The sequence below is a fragment of the Cheilinus undulatus genome, linkage group 4 (genome assembly GCF_018320785.1).
Source record: "Cheilinus undulatus linkage group 4, ASM1832078v1, whole genome shotgun sequence".
Taxonomy (NCBI): domain Eukaryota; kingdom Metazoa; phylum Chordata; class Actinopteri; order Labriformes; family Labridae; genus Cheilinus; species Cheilinus undulatus.
Window position 1 is genome coordinate 49,356,590 of NC_054868.1, and position 18,057 is coordinate 49,374,646.

Genomic DNA, 18,057 nt, shown 5'->3' on the forward strand with positions numbered 1-18,057 from the left:
CTACAAGCACATTTTTGCCACTATTGGCCCATTTTTGCCTCTTTTATCCTGCTATTTGCAATTTTTTCCCTCATTTTTTGTCCTTTGTTTGACACTTTTGCCCATTTAAGCTGCCTTTTGCCATTGAATGCCACTTTTAATTCACATTTTTGCCTCTCTTTGGTGTTTTTTTCTGCCCTTTTTTGTCCCTTTCACTCATTTTCTACCACTTTCTGCCCTTCCCACTTCCTGCTGCCCTCAAATTTTAAAATGTGCCAGATATAGGACCCAAATGTAAGACTCGAGACAAAAGACATTTCCAAAAATTCACTGTTTAATAACAAGTCAGGTTCGGTACACAGGCAGGCAGTCAGACAAGGCAGAAGTATCCAAAAAACGTGAGGCATAAAGGCAAGGTCTATAAACAAACCGGGTCAGATCTAACGAGATTAGGAGACTAGGATAGAGTGCTGGAACGTGACTATGAGATTCAACGAACTGGCGACGAGACAGGAGGTTAAATACAAGAGGTAATGGGGAGTGATGAGACATAGGTGTGGGAAGGCACAATCAGCAGCAGGTGCCCACATGATGGGGGGAGGGATGGGACACAAACCTGAAACAGAGACAGGGGTGAGTGATCTTCAAAATAAAACAGGAAATACAAGACATGAAACGTGAGGAATAAGTAAAGAAACAGATACATAACAGACAGACATGACACTCCTCCATAGTTAGTCTGTTTTCAGTGCGACCACTGCAACCCTCCTCCACCCGAGCTACCTCCTATACCATCCCTCATCTGTCCATGTCCTCAGTAGTCCACTACACATCACTTCCTACATCCTTCCATAACCACCATCAGTGTCTAGACCCCACAGGGGGGTTCCTTTCCGGCTGTCAGTTTCACTGCCCATTCAAGGACATCAGGGGTGTCCAAACATTTTCAACTGAGGGCCACATACAGAAATATAAAAGGATGTAAGGGCCACTTAAATACCCATGAGGCTACAGGACATTAATTAAGTCAGATGCAGAATAAAAGAGGAGCTGGGGAGGAGGAAGGTTGCAAGAGCAGCTTGCAGAGAGAACGGCGGGGCCTGGCCAGACAAAAGCTGTGTGAACAAGGCAGCATGACAGTGACTGGTCTCAGCTGATGTGGGTTTGCATTAGATCAGCTTGACTACGTAGCCTGCCTGAGCTAATGCTTAAAGCTCCATTTGATGGTTAACAAGGCAAATGGACAATCAATTCCAGGTTCTGGGGGATGCCAAGCAGATTTCAGGGATCCCTCTTTTGGCCTGGCTGCTACTGGATATTATTGGTGCTGCTATTTACTGTTGAAACTCATCAGGGAGTTAGGAAACAAGATGTTATTATTTTGGTTGCCAATATTTTTACCATGTACAGTGTTGTCTTTATTTAGTCACAAAAAAAGCACATCAATAAATTCTTCTTGTTGAGAAGTTTGTTTACAGAGTTAGCATGGTAGCACCGTCTTATGCTGAAGCTGTGATATGATACAACAAAGCGCAAGACCCATGTTCAAATGTGGGCCATATATCATTTAATTTTTTTTGCAGCTATAACAGCTTCAACTCTTCTGGGAAGGCTTTCCACAAGGTTTAGGACTGTGCTCATGGGAATTTTTGACCATTCCTCCAGAAGCACGTTTGTGAGGTCACACACTGATGTTGGACCAGAAGGCCTGGCTCTCAGTCTCCACTCTAATTCATCCCAAAGGTGTTCTAGTGGGTCGAAGTCAGGACTCTGTGCAGGCCAGTCAAGTTCATCCACACCAAACTCTCTCATCCATGTCTTTATGGACCTTGCTTTGTGCACTGGTGCACAGTCATGTTGGAACAGGAAGGGGCCATCCTCAAACTGTTCCCACAAAGTTGGGAGTATGGAATTGTCCAGAATCTCAGAGTTCCTTTCACTTGAACTAAGGGGCCAAGCCCAGCTCCTGAAAAACAACCCCACACCATAATCCCCCCTCCACCAAACTTTACACTTGGAACAATGCAGTCAGACACATACCGTTCTCCTGGCAACCACCAAACCCAGAATTGTCCATCAGATTGCCAGATGGAGAAGTGGGATTTGTCACTCCAGAGAATGCGTCTCAACTGCTCTAGAGTCCAGTGGCAGCGTGCTTTACACCACTGTATCCGATGCTTTGCATTGCACTTGGTGATGTATGGCTTGGATGCAGCTGCTCGGCCATGGAAACCCATTCCATGAAGCTCTATACAAACTGTTCTTGAGCTAATCTAAAGGCCACATGAAGTTTGGAGGTCTGTAGTGATTGACTGCAGAAAGTTGGCGACCTCTGCGCACTATGTGCCTCAGCATCCACTGACCACACTCTGTCATTTTACGTGGCCTACCACTTGGTGGCTGAGTTGCTGTTGTTCCCAATCGCTTCCACTTTGTTATAATACCACTGACAGTTGACTGTGGAATATTTAGGAGTGCGGAAATTTCACCACTGGACTTGTTGCACAGGTGGCATCCTATCACAGTACCACGCTGGAATTCACTGAGCTCCTGAGAGCGACCCATTCTTCCACAAATGTTTGTAGAAACAGTCTGCATGCCTAGGTGCTTGATTTTATACACCTGTGGCCATGGAAGTGATTGGAACACCTGATTTCAATTATTTGGATGGGTGAGTGAATACTTTTGGCAATATATTGTATAGCCAACAAAATAACATTATTGATGTGATTATAGCTCAGTGTTTACAGCTAATATATTAATTGAGTTTCTTATAAGGTGCCATCTATAAATAGACATAAACAATGGTGCTGTATCATCCCTTTTTTTGGGGGGGGGGGGGCTTCTCAGCTCCAGACATGAGCTCACAGGGAGACTCTTTCTGGTGTGGGGAGGAGCAGAGGAGTGAAGGTTTGTGGTGTCTGCAGCACCAGGTGGGGGTGCACCTTTGAGCTGCATCATACCAAGTGTTCAGAAACACACCCAGCCACAATAATGAAAGCATGCACACACATGCACAAGTGCATTCATCCTTGTGAATACTTCATGTGCACCCAAATTACTTGCACAATTAATAGCACACACAAATGAAGAGCTTTTGTGAGAGGTCTATTAAGGGATCGGGTTCTAATTCTCTGAAAGATTCAAGATCGTGATGATCAATGACCGAACTTGCTGACAAGGTATTAAACCCTACAGCCTGCCAGTGGCCCACATTAACACTGTGGTTTTACCAGGCACAGGAGGAATGTATTTATCTGTTCCCTCGGGTCATTGTTGCATAAAAGAGAAAAGAATCTTCCCTTCGTCAGCTCGTCTGATTTGGTGAAAAACAAAAACTCACATACAAACATCAGACACACCAGGTCACATTTTCCCTTCATTGTCTGAACATAAAGTTTTACAGCCTGCTCCCCTTTTTATGTCTCAATCACTGTCTGTGTGTACGTCTACTGCTGGGGCTGTAGCCATCGTTACACATCATACAGACCTTTTACTATTTATAGTCTGCACAGTGTGTCATTATCCGCTGTGATTCACAGTTACAGTGATAAGATTAGGTAGTCATGTACAGTGTAGCTTCACCTTTCACCTTCACCAGGAACAACACATCTCAGTTTCTCCTCTCAGTCTGTCATGATAATACTAATTTAAAAATTCATTTATACATTTGAATCAAACTCAGTTAAAACCCAAGAGGAGTCAGTAATGTTAATTCACATTTATTGTTGTGAACTCATTTCATCCCCATTCTGTTGACTACTGTTGCAAACATGTTGGACTGACCAGATCCATGTCTGCTTTTAGGGATCCAGCTTCCAAAGCTCCAATATGAATGAACTGTGCCCATCTGAGAACAGACATATCAGTCAGCAACATTTAACCCTTTATGGCCTGCCATACAAGTTCGACAGAGCATATCTTTACATTTTTACTTGCTGTAATACCATTTTTTGGAGTATTTGAATTGGCTACATCAATACACCCTTAGAACCCAAATTTTACTATGTATGTGATAAGTCCATAGTAACAAATAAAAAACAAAAAAAAAGTCAAATGAAAAGCGTTTTACACATTTTCCTACATATAGAGATGTCATAGCTGTATCCCTCAAAATTGTGATTGTAAAAAAGTTGCACAAGATCATTTCAACCCACCAAAAAAATATTTTGAGCATGGTCATAACTTCGTTTTTGAAATACACTCATCTTCAACAGAGAAAAATGAAAATAAAATTTAATCATGTTCAATTTGCAAAAAAGACAGCATCTTTTTGAAAAAACAAACTATTTACAGTAATAAGCACAGTGATTACATAAAATTCATTTTTATGAATCGATTTATGATCCAAATTCAAGTATCACTTTGCACAGACATAATATGCGACAGGAGAGTGGCTGGCTGGCTGGACGCCGTTGTCGCCGCCATGTTGCCAGAGGCAAGTCTACATCAGTCAATACAGTAGACAAGGACTGTGCACGTTTTCACAATAAAAGCCTCAAATGATCAGATTAATATATAAATTCAAAATATAAAAATATCTATACATATATGAAACTGTATTATATATAAAATTAGTTTATTTTAAATCATGGAGTAAATCTTTTCATTTAACTGAGAATAAACAAGAAAGAGGATTCTGCTTTTATGTTTCACTGTCAGTTATTATTTTTATAAATGATTCATTAAAATCCATGTAATCCCGTCATTTGAGCTTTTTATTCTGAAAACTTGCACAATCCTTGTCTACTGTATTGAATGATGTCACGACTTGCCTCTGGCAAAATGGCGGCGATGTCGACGTCCAGCCAGCTAGCCAATCTCCCGTCACATAAACTTAAAACAAAACAGTAAGGCAATTTGTGTTTGGTACATTATTTCTTTGTTGTAACAATGCTTCTTGGTAATACATTTTATACCATTGGAAAGCCTGTTTATTACCCTTTTAAATGATGTCACGTTTGTAAGGATCATGCATTTGTGGGATGAGCAGCAGAGCTGAGTATGTGGGCTGCGCCCATGAAAAATGTGCCAGATCTTCTCTGCCAATGACAAACAGCTGATTCTGCCATTGACTCTTGTTTGGTGTTTGGTGGATTGGATGATTGAAGTTTGAAGAAACAAGACATATTGACAGTTTAACAGTTTATTCATTTAACAAACAGGAGCCTCAATAGCGTGCGAAAGAACCATACACAGCCACAACAGCCTGGCTCTATCTCCTCATGCTGGTTACCAGCCTGGTCACACACTGCTGTGGGATGGCATCCCATTCTTCCACCAGCATTTGTCGCAAGTCAGCCAACATGGTTGTGTTGGTCAGTCTGGTATGAACAGCACACCCAAGCTGATCCCACAAGTGTTCAGTGGGGTTGAGGTCAGGACTGCTGGCAGGCCTTTCCATCCTATCCACTCCCAAATTCTGGAGGTAGTCTCTGATAAACCCCGCTCTGTGGGGGCGAGGGTTGTCATATTGAAGGATAGAGTTCTTGCTGACAGGGTGAGAAAACAGTTTTCTTGGGGTGTTGTCTTCTTAGGACGCCCACTTTGCGGCCTGTCTCTGACATCCTGTAATATGGAACTTGGCCTTCAGTTTGGAAATGGTACAAGGGTTCACTCCAAACAATGCCACAACTTGGTTTTGCGTAACACCAGCTTGAAGTTGCCCAACAGATGGGCAACCACGGGCCCATGCCGATTCTTGAAGCAGACATCTACTGACCACTGTAGCAGGGCCCATGCTCACAGGTGCTGCCAATCAGGCACCTGATTGGCAGCACCTGGGGGTACCAGAAGCTCAAAACAGGAGTCAATAGCAACAACAAAATAAGCTGTTTAGCATTGGCAGAGAAAATTTGGCACATTTTTCATGGACGCAACCCACATACTCAGCTCTGCTGCTCATCCCAAAAACGCATGATCCTTACAAATGTGGCATCATTTAAAAGGGTAATAAACAGATTTTCCAATGGTATAAGATTTATTACCAAGAAGCATTGTTACAACAAAGAAATAATGTACCAAACACAAATTGCCTTACTGTTTTGTTCTAAGTTTATTATGTCTATGCTCAGTGATAGTGATAGTGGAGGTTCTCAGTTGCATCAAGGTACTCCTGCCCAGCAGGAACAACTGCTATAACACATTACTGTACATCTCCTCAGTAGCTACTCAGTACTTGAAATACAGTTTAAAATTAAAAATGCTTTACTCTTACTTTTGTTCTAGTCTATTGATTCTGTGTTATTAATTGGCAGCTTCATCTGTGCAGCTCTTGGAGTCCAATCAAATTTCCCTAAGGGGACAATAAAGTGTATCGTATCGTATCGTATCATATCGTATCGTATCGTATCATATGGTACTTGAGCAGAATTATAGACCAGTACTTTAACTTCCACTTAAGTAAATTCTAACTACAGTAACCGTACTTTTTCTTTAGTAAAAGTCTGGTACTTTTTCCACCCCTGAGAACCCGTTTAAGAGCAAACACTAACAACAGTACTGATATAACTTTATTAATAGCGCTGTGCTGAGAAACTGGAATGAGTTTTGACCTCAAAGGTTTTGGTGTTGGCAACCAGCCTTTTAGTTTAGTTGGGAAACCACTGCAGTTTCACTCAAATGTTAATGAAGGAAACCTACTTTGCCTCAGGCTATCTTACCATTCAATCTTTAACTAAATCCTGGCTCATATTAACCTCACTTGTAGTAATACAAGATTCATGTGATGCTACACTAGATTTTTATAGGGGTCAGTTCTGAGAAATCCCACTGTTTTGAATACAACACTATTCTGTCACTGCACCTTTTCTCAAGTTAAAGGAAAATTCTCCTGAAACCTGAATAAGACTTTAAGCATCAACTAAATCAAATAAACAGCTGGAATGACCCAAATAAAAACCATATAAACAAGGTGATATGTGTTTATACCATTGGATGAACTATTCATGTGATCAGTTAAGTCAAAGCAGGAGTTCTGTCTTCTCCTTTAATGAGAAATGATCGCCAAAATAAACCCCAGCTGTTGTTAAATGATGATCTATGATGACATGAATGGTGTAATTAATTTAATGGTTAAGCTGCACCATTCTTGAAAGTGTAGCTTGAGGTTGAATGCATGTGTTAGCTTGTAGAAGAAGTCAAACTTGGACAAAGCACTGACACCCACTTACATTCTTAAAAAAGCTACTTGAGGCTAATTCTTCTGACATGAAGTGGATTTTGTTTTACAGTGAGATCCACCGAGGTGGCCGACACTCACCTGCCAGCCCACTCATCCTAGAGACAATCTGAGGAAGTGGATGATCGAAATGAATAACAACACACGTCTCCTTTTAGGGAGTCTTCCTGACGGCTGCCTGGAACCCGCTGTAACTCTCCTCCTTCTCTCACTCTGTCCACTGGCTGTGATGTCACATGTGAAGAATTCCCCACCGGCGAGACTGCAGGGAGGTTTGAGTTAATAAGTGACAGTATGTGACAAGACTTAGCCTCCTCTGAACTGCATTATGCACCATCACACGTAGTCCCATGTCTGTTTGTTAGTCATACTCAGACACATAAGATCCCTTTACTGTGTGTCATTCATTAGTCTTTATTTGGTGCATCGATTCTAATCCTGCATTCAGCCATAAATGATCAGCAAAGTTTTGTGAATCAGAATTATTGACAATATTTCACATTATTTCATTTCAGGTTGAAGTTGGAAAGTTGTACACATGGGAGTGTAACTGTTATAGTTAAATACCGCAGTTTTCAATAAAACTGAATGCAATGATTTTCAAACCCACATTTTCTTCACAATTAAACATAAACAGCATATTAGATGTTAAAACTGAGACATTTTGCCATTGCATGAAAAATATTAGCCCTTCTTGAATCTGATAGCAGCAGTATATTTCAAAAAAGTTGAGACAGGGCCATGTTTACCATTGTGTTGCATCCCCTCTTCATTTAATAACTGTAGATATCTGAGAAGTGAGGAGACCAGCTAGAATTTACGGGAGGAATGTTGCCCCATTCCTGTCTGATGTAGAATTCTAGCTGCTCAAAAGTCCTGGGTCTCCTTTGCTGTTTTTTTATTATATCCTCCTGTGACCCTGCATGCATGTATGAGGACACGGTCACATTTTGGCATCCTTAAAAACTGGAATAAATTCTGCTATAACGGTTTTTTAGATAATTTGCTTGGGATGTCTACAGAATTCCCTTTCTTTTTTTAGGAATTTTCTCGCAGCGCATACTTCCGCCATTAGCCCTATCTCTCAAAAGTAAAGAAACCTAAAAAAAATTCCTGGATCCAGTGATCCAGATCACTCCCAAAATCAGTTCTTCCTTATGCCATTTCTGACATTTCCCAAAAATTTCATCAAAATTCATCCATGACTTTTTGTGTTATGTTGCTAACAAACGAACAAACCCACCTGATCACATAACCTCCTTGGCGGTTGAGGTAATAAAAACTAAGGAAAAATCCAAAGCTATTATAACCTTGCCATGCAGTGATTTCCAATGTAGAATCATGCCTGCAGCATCAAATACAGACTTTCTGCTTTATCCTTGTGCAGAGATTTCTCCAGATTCTCTGAATCTTTTGATGATATTATGCACTGTGCGTGCTGGCGCATTTAAGGCATTAACAATTTTACTTTAAAGAACATTTTCCTGAAATTTTTCCATGACTTTAAGATGCAGTTTTTCACAGAATGACAAACCTCTACCCATCTTCACCACTGAGAAACTCCAGTCCTATGATGACTTTAATCACACTCTCACTACAAAGCTAAGGAGACTGACCATCAGCTAAGCTGATAGCTGTTATATCAAAACATAATTTATGATCGGTATCAGCCAGTCTCACTTATAGTTAAGTTAATTAACTAAGGAAGTGGTGCTTTTAAAAGTGATGACTTGTTGTGAAATGGGAACAATGTTTCTAGAAAGGGATGCTACAGTTCTCCTTTCAATATTCAAATGCTATGGTGATGCAAAATACAAACTTTCTGTAATCCCAGTTCTGTTTACTCAAAATCTGTTTTTTTAATTTAGTATAATGCATATGACTTTTCTTGAGGAGAATATTGGAGTCAATGCACTGAAATACGGCTGCAGTGCAATGCAATATGGGTCAGAAGCAGAGCTCAGCACCATGACATCACCATCAGCAGCAGCATGGCACACTTTTTAATCTTCTGACACACACAGCGTTGCCCCGTGTGGTCGGGCTTAAGCTCTCCTGAGAACAGTGTGACAGCAGCGTACTGCACTTTTAATCCGCCACCAGCCTCGGTGCAGTATGACCTCACCACAGTGATGTCATCAGCGTGAGTCAGATGTCTGAGAGAGTTAGGGCGCGGGGTGTAATAGCAGCACGAACACCTGTGGCATGTTGCAATGTTACTGAGACTGTGACTGTGTTAGAGGTGTTAGACCTCTTGGATGAGGTCAAACTCACGGGTCCTTGGTCCTCCAGGTCCTATTTTTATAGTTTTTCTGACACTGGTGCTGATTTGAAACTTTAAAATCACGCTGGTGCCCAAACAATGCCTGAATCAATATTGATTTAGGGGGAAGAGTGACTTAACAGACTTTGTGCCTGTTGCTGGGAATGCTCATCAGGAAGGAAAATCCATCCTGTTTTTGCACATTCCAAATAAAACTAAGGTCATTCTGTGTCATCTTCCTGCAGGAAACCAGGCGTGAAGGTGGAAATGCCCCTCAAATTTCTCATAAAAGGCCGGTCACTATAGTGTTCTTTTTAAAGTTAAAAAAATAATAAAAGACAGCTGCTTAAATGGAAATGTCATTAACTATTTATTGTAAGTTTCTGTGTTTTTCCACTAGGGAAACCCCACTGACGTTCGGTTGTTGTCATCATGGTGAAGAGGGGTAGCAACAGAAAAACACATCACAACAGTTGGTACTGGAAGGGATGCAGCTCTGTGACAGTTTGACATCGTGCCTGTTTCTGTTCTCCTAAATCTGCATTTCTCATAATCATGGACGGATTTTTAGCCTCCTGACTCACTCTGATGTAAAAGCAATGACACAGGTTGTAGCTTACACTCTGTGTGTGTTTGTTTTATTATTGTTCTACCGTGGTCTTTATTTTATTTTACTTTCACCAATTTTCTGTATTTAACTGACTGCTTTTACTTTTTCATTTTGTCCAGGTACAGTGGGAATGATTTTCCACTGATCTTGCTATTCTCCTCTCCTTCACAAGGATCCTGGCTCTGGCCTGGACCATTTCCCACCTTGTCCTTGCACTTGCGTCTCCACACTGCTGGAAGGGTGCGGATCAGAGGCCTTGTCGCTGGTTTCATAAGTTGCTTTAGAGAGGTAATTGCCCGCCCTACAGCTGTGTTGGCAGACCACTTGCACCCAGATTTTGTGATACCTGCCTGTTTAACAGGTTATTACTGGAGTCTCCAAGGCTTGACAAGAATTAACCCTGAAGAGGGCAAGAAACTCTTCATCAATAAAGTACAGGTGAGAGCTAATTAGCTCCCTTTAGCTAGCTCACATTACTTAATCATTGCAGGGTCACTGGCAGCTGCTAGTCAGTGTTCTAGTACTGTAATATTTAAAGACAGTCACATTTTGATCAAATGAACACAATACTGGATTGCAGGACTTCAGAAATCTGTTCAGCACAGAATTGTCCCCTAAAACAGTGCTTTTCAAATGTTGTGCCTTGAGTCTACATCAGGTGTGCAGTGAGAGTTAATAAAACTAATTTTCAACTGGTGATCAGGGATCACTTTATAATGTAATATAGAATATAATTTGCATAATATCATTATGAGAAGATATTAGCTTAAAAGGTTAACAATCAGTAAAAGCAGATTTGAAAATTTCTTACAATTACAACCAGTATATTGATGGTAAAACTGGCTGGTAAAAGCAGCCTACATATATCGGCTGTAAATATCATCCTATGTTAATTTAATATTGGCCTCAAAGGGCTGAAAATATGACCTACATCAACCCATGTTGGCTGTCAGTATCATCCTATATCTTAGCTAAACATCTGTCTATAGCTAAGTATCAGCCTATATCAGCTCTAAATAGCAGCCTACATATATTGGCTGTAAATATGGTCCAACATTGACTGTATACATAGTCATTTATTTACAGTGAAGACCAGCTTAAAGGGGCTGAAATATCTGCCTATACCACCTGTAAATATGGTCCAGTATTGGTTGTATATAAAGTCATAATAACAGTAAATATCAGTCTAAAAGGGCTTAAATATTGGCCTATATCAGCTGTAAATTTCGGTCATATTTGGTTGTAAATATTGGCCTATATCTGCTGTAAATACTGGCCTGTATCAATTGTAATAATTTGTCTATAATGGCTGTAAATATCAACTTTTATCAGCTGTAAATATCGGCCTATACTGGCTTTTAATGTCAGACTACATCAGGTGTAAATATTGTCTAATAATAATATTATTAGCTGTATGTATTGTCATAAATTAACAGTAAATATCAGACTAAAAAGCTTAAATATTGGCCTATATCAGCTGTAATTATCCGCCCATGTTGGCTGTTAATATCAGCTTTAAATATCAGCCTAAATTGGCTGTAAATATTCTCCTTCATCAACTGTAAATTGCAGTCATATTTAGGTGTAAATATTGACCTATTTCTGCTATAGATATCAGCCCATGTTATCTGTTAATTTTGGCCTTTATCTGTTATTAATACTGACCTGTATCAATTGTGAATATTTGCCTATAATGGCTGTAAATATCAGCTCACATCAGCTGTAAATATCATGTCCAAATAAGTTTGTGGAGTTGTAGTCAGGACCAACATTAGCTAGCGTTGTTGTTTTGTCCATCTTCGTTCTTTAAACTTCAAGTGTGTTAAAAAGACTGAGGTCTCACATCTGAACTACAAATGTTACTGTTAGTATTGGCAAGTTAATCTTTAATAAATAGGCAAAAATCCAATATAATGCACCTCTACTAAAGATACAGTAACACATGCTGAAGGGGCCTTTTTACATGGATATGAATAGGGTGTGGCTTCAGCTTTAGCTTGATCTCAGGGATGCCAGTTCAATGACTGTGTGATGTCAGGTGAAAGCTATAAAAGACTTAATTTAAACAAATTCAATGATTTTTTGTTGTTGTTCAGGTTTAACACCTCTCACACATGGAAAGAAAAAGACAATGCAACCAGATATGAGGCAGAGCTTTGTCTGCAGGGATCACCAAAATCAACACAAACTGTAAAAAGAAAATCTCACAGGAGCTTAAACTCTGTAAATGTTTAATGATACAAGGCTACTCACTTAAAAGAGAAGCAGTTATGATGGTTGAATGAACCTCTCCTCATTGACAAGGTCAATAAGTTTCTACCAGTTTAGAATTACAGGTAAAAATCATTTGATATTGCTCTTCACCTGTGATCTTTCTGCTGTCGTGGTCTTTTTTTCTGCTTCTCCTTCCAGTAGTTACGTCACTTGGTAACCAGAGAAGTCTGGACTCCATCCTAGATTTAACCATCTAAATTTAAGCTTCTCACCAGACCTGCACCATAAAATATTTAGTGAATGTGACCTAGAATAAATGAAGCGTGGTCTGAGAGTCACATCAGAGAGACAGGGAGCTGGAGAGCGACACCATTTAAACATGCTCTGTTCCATGAAATCTACTGTAAATTCAAAGTACCCTCTGTAATACAATTCAGCCTCTTTGTTCTACCCTTTATCGTGCCTGAACCACTACTGTCTCCTAGAAAGTCCACCTGTAGTATTTATGGCTTTTAGCTTGTCAAAGCATTATGTCCTTAACAAATAGACACTGGGGGCTTTTGACTTAAAGACACAGGGAGGGCACATGATCAAATACTAAAATATTGCATGCTGTCCAAGGGAACTTGGACATTTTATTCACTGGAAGGCCACATGTGAGGGCACTTGGGAGAGCACTTCATTCTCCTATATTTGACAGAAGGGCATCTGGAAGGGCACTTGATTGCATTTTATCCATTAGAGAAGCTCTCGAATAAGTTTTTGGTCCATGGCGCACTGATCTTTCAATTCCTTGATTCTTGTCTCGGCATTGCCCAGCCTGTTTAACACAGCACTAGTGTCTTTTTTCAGGCTCTTAATTGAGTCATTCAAAGCATCAAATCAAGAGTCGAATGAGTCCTTTATACTGTTAACCTGGGATAAAAGCTGTTGAGCCCAAGCGGGTGGTTCTTCATCCCCCATGATTTATTTGTAAGTCACGTGGGCCGTGTTTCTTTTACTTTGTCGTGTCTTTTTGTTTCAGATGAGGCGGAATTTAAGTCGTTTAAGGTCTGAAGGTGCAAGAGACGACTAGCACTCCATTCCACTCCTGTCATGTGATGAGCTGATGAGTAGAGAAGCTCTGAGGAGGGCACTTTATTACAATCATCCACTAGAGGGCACCTGGAAAGGTTTTTTTTTTAATGTGTCTGTAGGAATTGCACCTGGGAAGGCACTTGATGACAATCTGTCCTCTGGAAGACTCATGGACTGGCAGTTTATCACAGTTTTTCTCTCTCCAGGCATCCTCCCAGCTCCTCCCTCCATAAGCAGTCGCCCCCTGGGTCCGGTCCAGCTCACCAGGGCCTGGGCACCCAGTAGCATGCCAGTTGCTTGTAGCGAAGCCGCTGTTCCCGTATCAAGCAGCTGACCCTTCTCATCTTCGCTCTCCTGAGACACACAGTGTTGCCAACAATACTCAAAAATGAGCAGGAGATAAGTTTTCACAAAAGAGTCCTGCTGGCGTCCCTGGCCATCCGTCAACATCCAGGCCTCACCAGGAGAAGGACCATGTGACGCTGACTTTCGTCCAAAAGCTCAGATACCAGGAATGCCACACTGTCTTACTCAGCAAATCCATTGCCTCATGTTCAAGTCCTGGATTGATCCCAGCCTCACAGTCAGCTGGTCGATGTATTACACCACCAAAGTAGGTGAACTGCTCTGCAACTTTCACACTCTCACCATTCATAGATGCAGATTCAACTGCAGCCTCCAAGGCATCCCCAAATGCCTGCACCTTTGTTTTGTCCGAGGAGACGTGCATTCCCAACCCTTCGGCCTCCTCGCTCAGCAAGTTTAGAACCCCCACAAGGACATCTACAGTTTTCACAAGGATCACAGCATCACAGTCCAGATCAGCGATCTGGACATCGCCAAATAACACTCCACATTTTGCTGCCCCTGTTACCCGCCCCATTATCCGGTCCATAATGAACTGAAGAGTGTAGGCGCTAACACGCACCCCTGCCTCACTACAGAAACAACTGGGAAGAAGTCAGAGGTGGAGCCACAATACTTCACAGTACTCTTTATTCCAGAATAAAGGGCACCTTACACACATTTTACCAACAGGTAAAGTACCTGAGTGTACTTCATCACATGAGCACTTTATAACACTTTATCTGTAGCAAGAACACTTGTTCGGGCTCTCAAGGTCACCTGGAAGGGCACATTTTTTAGATTGTATCTATTGGAAGGGCACTTCGTGGCATTTTTTTTCCAGCAAATCATGTTTATATTCATATAATCATATTTATTCAGTGAGAAAAGGCACCAGGAGGACATGTCATCACATTTTGTCTACTGGAAAGGCACTTAGGAGGGCACTTTTTTTAAAGATTTATTCAGGGCATTTTTGTGCCTTTTTTTGATAGAGGAGGACAGTCTATAAAGTCAGAAACAGGGAGGAGAGCAGGGGAGAGACATGTGGTAAAGGGCCTCAGGCCAGATTAGAACCTGTGTTCATGGGGCATGCCATAAAGGGGACATATTTACCCTTTTAAGACAAGTTTATATTGGTCTCAGAGGTCCCCATAACATGTCTGTTAAGTTTGTTGCTGAAAAAAAACTCTAGTAGAGGATTTTTGAATGGCTAAAAAGCTTTCTGTTTCAGCCCTTCTCTTCTGTGTCTGAAGCTTTAATGTTAATTAGCTGTCTGACTCCGCCCCTCTCAGGAAATGGATGTTGCATTCTTAAAGTCACAATGTTACAGACACTTTCATCCAAAGTCAAGGACCTGACTGGGATTTGAACCATCAAACCCACAGACTACAGTCAGCAGGCTAACCCACTGAGCTATCAAGCATTTCAACTGGTAGTTGAGAGGAAGATAGGCAGAGGAGGGTGGAACTTTTTTCTAAGCGGGGAGGGTCAACCAAACCTGGGGCGATGATAACTCCCTACATTAGGTCAAGTGATCACAATATGTCCCCTTTAAACCACTAGGCCACCTGCACCCCATTGGGAGGGCACTTTATCACAGTTTTCCATAGGAAGGACTACAAGGATGACATAATATCATCTTTTATCTGCTGGAGCAGAACCTGAATGTCCTTCCAACAGGCAAAGGTATACAGCTCGTCTGCTAGATACACAAGTATTAACCTGAAGGCAATTGGCTGAACTTCATCTTTTCATATTTGGCTGTTATCTGTTTATTTTTTCTTGTATGACTTGCATCAAGTATTGAAAGGACTACCTGTAAATGTAGTGGGAGAACAATGCATTTGCACTATTATCCCACAGGTCTTTTATCTTTGTATACTTGTATGGGTAAACCATTTTTGCTTATGCAGCCTGTTGCTGCTGTTTTTGCAAATTTTTCCAATTTGCATGATTTAAAAAACTCGCAGCTAGTTTCTCCAGATGGAAATCATAAGGGTTGTTGCAGCCTGATTGTACTTGTGTTATGTAGAATATGTTGGTATAATTAAAGCTTTAGACCAGTGGTTCTGAACCTTGGGGTCAGGAACATTGCGGGTCACGAGACACTGAGAGGGGGTCGCCAGATTCCTAAAAGAAAATCTAAGAATATTTTTTGAACTACACTGTTGTCACTTTACACAAATTTTAACCAATTTTCATCAATTTTCCCATCAATTTTAATACATTTTTACCATTTAACACCTATTTTTGTCAATTTTTGACTCTTTTCACCACTTTTTTCTGCCTGTTTTTGCCACTTTTAAACCAATTCTTGCCACTTAAGATTAATATTGCCTCTGTTGACCCATTTTTGCCACTAATAACCCCTTTTAACCCCTATTTTAAACCCAATTTTTCCCATTTTACCCACATTTCACTATTTGATATGCCAATTTTTGCTAGTTTAACCAATTTCTGCAAATAGCTGCCTATTTTCTCTTTCTTAGTTAACACTTATTTGCCAGTTTATATCAATTTTTCAGTTCAATTTTTCACCAAATTTTCACACATTTTTGCCAATTTAAAGCCATTTCAGCCACTTTGAACTGCCTTTTACCACTACTTATGTCAACTGTTTTCCACTTAAACCCATTTTTATGTAATTGTTGCCATTTCCCACCTTTTTCTGCCCCTTTTAAAATCCAATTTCACCACTTTTTTGCCATTTTTAAAGCCATTTTAGCTATTTTTACCCATTTTTAATTCTTTCTTTTCAACAAAAGGGATTCACATTTTAGAAAAAAGGCTATTTACTGGCACGCCGGTAGTCAAGTGGTTAAGGTGTGCGCCATGTACGCAGGCGACCCGGGCTCAAATCTGGCCTGTGGCACTATTTCCTGCATGTCTCTCTCCGCTCTCTTCCCTGTTGCCAACTCTATCCACTGTCCTATCTAAAAAAGGCCAAAAAGAAATCTTAAAAAAAAGGCTATTTACTACACAAGTGATTGAAAATATATTTATTTCTTGCCTCTCTCCCAGTGACAGCTAGGATAGGCTCCAGCCCCCCTCCCCCGTGACCCAGAACGGAATAAGTGGTATGGATGGATGGTAAGAGTGGTTATTTTATCAGGTTAGATAAATTACGGTTATCACAACTTAACTTTATAATGGATCATGATTTTACTGACCTCCATGGGCCCCCAGCTTGGCTGGGCACCAGGAAGCTCTCCCATTTACCCCCCTTATGGGTGACCTTGTCTGCACATGACTTTTTTGAAAGTGCATGGCCATGTTGATCCACCTTCAGGTACAGTGGGTGTCCCCGATCTGTGGCACCTTTATTTTGGGGGCCACGGGCTGAAAAGGTTGAGAAGCCCTGCTTTAGACTACGGTGCTTTCTGTCAGTAGTTTTTGGCATCCTTTATCCTTTATCCCTTAAAGGTTTTTAATATTATTAAACTTTTCATGAAAGGAAAACTGTTAAATACAGGCAGGAAAATCAACTCCTACTGTGACTTGTCCAAAATGTTGCATGCAAGTAAAGATTTCCTTGAGTAAACGGAGGTTTCTGAAGAGCAAATAGAAGATTTCTGAGTGTAAATAATCAGCCTTACATAATGCCAGACTACACAGTGTAAACACAGCTGCAGTAGTGTGTGACTGGTGGATTTACTACCTGTTGGCCTTGATAAGAGATCGCTCTCAGTGACTCAGAGTGTGTCACCGTCTGTAGGTGCGCCCCAATGGCTGGTTAAAGATTTCACCCTCTCACTTTTCGCTCCCTTTCCTCCCTCATTTTGGACCCTTATGTTTACTCCTTCTCTGTGTCCCTTTTGCCATCCCCACCTTCCTCGCTGTGTCACACTCTTGGTCTGAAAAACAAACGCCCCCTACATGCACACATTTCACTCTCACTCTATTTTTGATCACATTCCAGCCCAGTGACTTCAGGACAGAAATGGGGAAGCTTGTGCCCATGACGTCAGCTGTTTGTTGGTGTTGTGTGGTTGTGTCTGGGGCAGCAGCTTGGCAGATAAGGAGGGTGGGAGTGTTGAAATAAAGAGGAGGGAAATGCCAGACATAAAAGAGTTCTTAAGAAACGCTCTGTTGAAAGTGGTTGGATTTGGCCTCAGGAGGGATGAGCTTGTCAGCTTTATAGACTCTTCATTGTTGAGCATCTGATGATCGAGTGTATCCCCATTTCTCTGTCTCCCTCTCTCCCTCTCCCTCGCCCTGGCCGGAGGAAACTGCTGCATAATGATAACAGACTGGGAGACAATGGGTTCAACAGGCGTAAATACACACGTACTAATGTACAATGCACACACACACATGCTGTGATGGTGAAGCTCAGGGGTCAAAGGTGCTGGCTGTGCTGCTGATAGTCTCCAGACTGCTGAAATT